Raw genomic sequence first — 5,009 nt, 5'->3', positions numbered from 1 at the left:
CAAACTGCTGGACAATAACATCGTAGAAAATAAGAACCGTAGATAAAAACCAGATCCAGAAAGACTTGCTTCCTTAATTGCATCGATGAATTCTTTGTCATCATCTAAAAGGCCAAGATTATAACATGCATCTTTAAAAGAAGAACATAGTTCACCATACTGTGCGAATTTCTTCGAATGATTTAGGACCTTTCACTTTATTTAAAAGAATTCTTAAGAAATATGCTTCTCCGAGTTTAGGTGAAACAGAGTGAATTCTACCAATCGCATATCCAACTTTCCTTGGCTTCCAAATCAGATCTTAACGGTGCCAAACAAACATTGTAGGAAATTCAACATATGTCAGTTTCCGTGCTTCTTTATTGATTTCATTACACTTCATCCAAGATGTGAACATTGAAGAAGCAATTGAAGTTCGGTCAAGAACATCTTCAATGTCATCGTCTGCCTCATATACAACTTGTTGTTGATCTGGAAGATGAAAAGGTAGTCTAATCACAGCAGGATATCTATAATGAACATCGAATTTAAAAATCCGCCATGAAGCTTCACATGCAAAAATATATCTACAATCATAGTATTCTTTAATTTCATCCACTGCATCGTTCTTATCGGAATCATTATTGCTTTGCACCATAGAAATAGTAGCTCTAACAGGACCCTTGTTTATATATATAAATGATTAGTTTCGTGTTAGACCACCATAGTTTGTGAGATGAGGAGACGCAATCCTATCCACTCATTTTATAGATAAAAAATATTTTTAAAATGCAAAATAATTGAAAATTTTTCAAAAAAAAATTTTATAATATTATTTTCTTCATTTTTTTATCCAAAAAAAAATTACTGTTTTTTGAAATATTTGTAAAATATTCTAGTAGAATATTAGAATATTCTTGTAGAATATTAGAATATTTTACATATATGACAAATCTAGTAGAATACTAGAATATTTTAACATTTTAAAAATCACATTAGAATATTTACGGTGTAATATTATATTAGAATATTTTATGTATTTTTCAAAAAAAAAGAATTAAACCTTAAGAAAATTAAACAAATTTGGTTATTTGTTTTTCTGATAATAATAGTTTAGGTCGAATTTAATTACGTCAGATATATTAGATGGGTTTAATCTTGGTAAGTGCGTGTTTATCAAGTTATAAAATCGTTTGCATGCTTTATATATCTTGTGGCTTGTGGGTTTAAATGAGTTCTTTCAATCCAATTCCTTGTAGACCAAGTTCCACATCTCACGGTGTTCCCAAATCAGTTGTTTGATCTCCCCACCCAATTCGCCCTCGTTCCTGCGCAAATTGCAAGGGGGCAACTCAACGTTTCAGCAGTAATTGGTTAAATCGTGAATCTTGTGCCCAGTCTGAGACCTTTTCTTTTTTAGTTTCTGGTTGTGTTTGAGACGTGAGTGTTTATTTAAGAATTAGTGGGTAAAGGTTTATGGAGGAAGAATTAAACTACGGGAAGCGTAAGCACGATGTGTTGTATGGTATGTTTGACACCGACAGTGATTCCAAGGAAAAACGAAGGAAAGATGTGTCCAGGATGCCAATGGATCATGACAGCAGCAAAGAGGATAACAAAAAAGATGGTGAAGGCGTTGGTGTACTTGAGAGGTCCAGATCATTAAACAAGAAGAAGTCGAGTAAATTAGGATTTGGAAAAGACGTTGGTGTGTTTGAGAAGCACACAAAAGGTATCGGAATGAAGTTGCTTGAGAAGATGGGGTATAGAGGAGGTGGGCTAGGGAAGAATGCACAAGGTATTGTTGCTCCGATTGAAGTAAAGTTGCGTCCCAAGAATATGGGAATTGGGTTCAATGATTATAAAGAGCAGGAACCAATCGAGGAGATTAAGGTTTTTCCACAAAAAGAGAAGACGTGGTTAAAACAAGGTGTTTTAAAAAAGAAGGAAAAAGAGTACATAACCGCAGAGGAGCTGTTGATGAAGAAGCAAGAACAAGGGTTGGATGTTGTTGAGAAAGTGTTTGACATGAGGGGACCACAAGTTCGGGTGATGACAAGTTTAGAGAATCTGAATGCCGAAGAAGAACAAGAAGAAGAAAAGTCAAGCCCCATCCAACATAATATAAGATTGATTGTTGCCTGGGCTAAACTTGATATGAAGAAGATTATGTGGGACTTGAGAAAAGAGAGAGAGACGGTTGTGACTTTGCAAAAAGAAAAGGAGAAGCTAAAAGATGATGCCACCCGTCAGAAAAAACAACTTGATAGCATGGAAGAGATGGTGTATGTGGTGGAACGGTTGACAAAGGAGAGCTTGTTAGGGACATTGACTTTAGAGTCTGTTTCCATGTCATTCGGGGACTTACAGAGACAATATCTTGATGAGTACAAGCTGTTTGGTTTGGCTATTATCGCGTCCTCTTTTGCCTTGCCTTTGCTGAGTAGGGTCTTCCAAGGATGGGACCCACTGCAAAACCCGTTACACGGTTTGAATGTTATGTCGGTATGGAAAGATTTATTGAAAGGAAATGAGATATCTTACACACAGCTTTTTATGGAAGCCGTGTTCCCAGCTGTAAGGATATCTGCTACCAACACCATGCAAGCTAGGGACCCTCAACCCTTACTCCGTTTCCTAGATTCTTGGGAACAACTACTCCCTCACTCTGCTCTTCAAACCATACTTGACAACATTGTCATGCCAAAGTTAGCGTCTGCTGTCGACTCGTGGGACCCACGTCGGGAAACCATACCAATACATTCGTGGGTCCATCCATGGCTGCCATTGCTGGGGCAGAAGCTCCAGACATTGCATCATACCATAAGGAATCGTCTAGAAAATGTTCTTCATGCTTGGCACCCAAGTGATATGTCAGCTTACTACATATTGTCTCCCTGGAAGACTGTTTTTGACCCGACAAGCTGGGAACAGACGATGGTCCGATACATCATTCCAAAGTTGCTGGCAGTCATGCATGAATTCCAAGTCAATCCAGCAGATCAGAAGCTTGACCAGTTTTACTGGGTCCGGACTTGGGCTAGTGCGATTCCGACTCATCACATGCTTCGTATAATGGACGTGTTTTTTAACAAGTGGCTACAAGTTCTGTACCAATGGTTATGTTCAAAGCCGGATTTTCAACAAGTTATAAATTGGTACCTGGGTTGGAAGGATCTTATCCCACCCCAGCTTCTGTCGAATGAGCATGTAAGATACTGGCTTAATATTGGTCTGAACATGATGAACCAGGCGGCTGAAGGCTTGGAGGTTGTCCATCCAGGTTTCAGAGAAAACATCAAGACCCACTCTGAACCTCAGGCAGCAAAGGGACAGCAACCAGGTTCTGGTGGTGTTGGTATTGTTGATATGAGTTTGAAGGAACTTATTGGAGTTTATGCACAAGATAATGATTTGCTGTTTATGCCTATAGTGGGAAGAATGAAAGATGGCCATCAAGTGTTTAGGTTTGGGAACATTAGTGTAATCATAGACTCTCTCAACCAAAAGCTGTTTGCTCAAACTGAACACAGATGGTCTCTTGTAACCCTTGAGCAACTGGTGAACCTGGACAAGGGTTGGGTTCTGAGAAGAGGCTGAAATTCTCTAAGTGATTTATTTGGTTCTTTTTTTTTGATATATTGGTTTGTCTCTAGTTCATATATATGAATGGATCTACTATACCTTTGTTTGGTTTCACTACTATTCTAATGGTTATATATTTTTGCTTATCAATGATCTCCGGTTCAATGAGTGGTATTAATTATTAGTGTGTGTGTGTGCGCGCGCGCACGCACGCACGACCCATGGGCTGATGAGCGAAGTAGAACCCAGGTTGAAGCTGATTCAAGAATCAGTTGTTCATTTTGTTAATTTAGTCACTTCTTCAATTTCGTTTTCTAGACATGTGACGATAGTACAGATGACGACATTGATAAATTTCCCCTCTAATATATGTCAGTGAAAAAACATCCCCATCCCTTTGATGTTAGGTGATATGTGATCACCACAGAACATCAATGAAAATATGGATTAGTTATTAGAAGATCAAGAATCAATATACAAAACTCCGAAATATAAATAAGCAAACGTAATTCTGAATTTGAATAAACACCCATGAAAATATATGGATTAGTCATTAATAGATCAAGAATCAATATACAAAACTCTGATTTATAAATAAGCAAACGTAATTCTGAATTTGAATAAACACTCATGAAAAGTCGATATAAATCTTGAATTCAAAGTAACCACATGTACAAATTTTAAAAATCTGAGTTTTGAAACAGATGGTTGACTATTTAAGAGTTGATTGAATATGGGTATTATGTTTTAGTTGATTGTACCGTCTATAACAACACATGAATAAACCTCAATAAGTGAAAGTCACGTTATTAATTCTAAACGCGTGATAAAAAATACAAAATAAGTATATGGAATGTAACATTATTGAGTAATAATATCACATGTAACAACTAATAATATGATTGAGATAAACTATTAGAGAGGAAATGTAGTTGCTTGTTGGCCTTTTAGATTTAGTACCATAAAAACATAACAACTAATGTGGAAATGAACATATCAATACTTTATGTTTGGTAAATTGGTATTTAATAAAGTGTTTGGTGGGACGATCACTGGAAAACATTTCTGTAAAGTTTCACAAATGATTTGTTATCTGCATACCTATTTCATTTTCTTTGTTGGTCTTGATGTGCCAACCGATGAGGTATTTGTCTCTTTTTGTTTCCCAACGTCTGGTTGTTTTCCCTTGGTTCAAATAGGACAGATTCCAATTGCGAAAAAGATAAAGATTGCAGGGAATCTTGAAAAAACTAAATTACAATAAACAAATATAGACAGTTCATAGTTATACAAACATCAAAATTTGAAACATTAATCGGCCTAATCACCAATGTTCTTTCTACACTGTTACAAATTTATAAATAATATGTATGTCGAGAGATTGAAATTATTACAAAAAATATTACATCAATGGAAATAAAAATTCAGAAATGGTACTGGTCGGT

The 5,009-nt window shown here is 36.2% G+C and overlaps 1 pseudogene; it reads left to right on the top strand.

Annotated features, from left to right (window-relative positions):
- Window positions 1-1,455: 1,455 nt before the first annotated feature.
- On the top strand, window positions 1,456-3,612 carry LOC145158059 (septin and tuftelin-interacting protein 1 homolog 1 pseudogene; annotated as a pseudogene).
- Window positions 3,613-5,009: the final 1,397 nt, after the last annotated feature.

This window comes from Lactuca virosa, chromosome 2 (genome assembly GCF_052849685.1).
Source record: "Lactuca virosa cultivar CGN04683 chromosome 2, Lactuca_virosa_CGN04683_v6, whole genome shotgun sequence".
NCBI classification, from domain to species: domain Eukaryota; kingdom Viridiplantae; phylum Streptophyta; class Magnoliopsida; order Asterales; family Asteraceae; genus Lactuca; species Lactuca virosa.
Note: the sequence above shows the minus strand (reverse complement) of the source record. Positions and strands in the feature narration are given on the sequence as shown.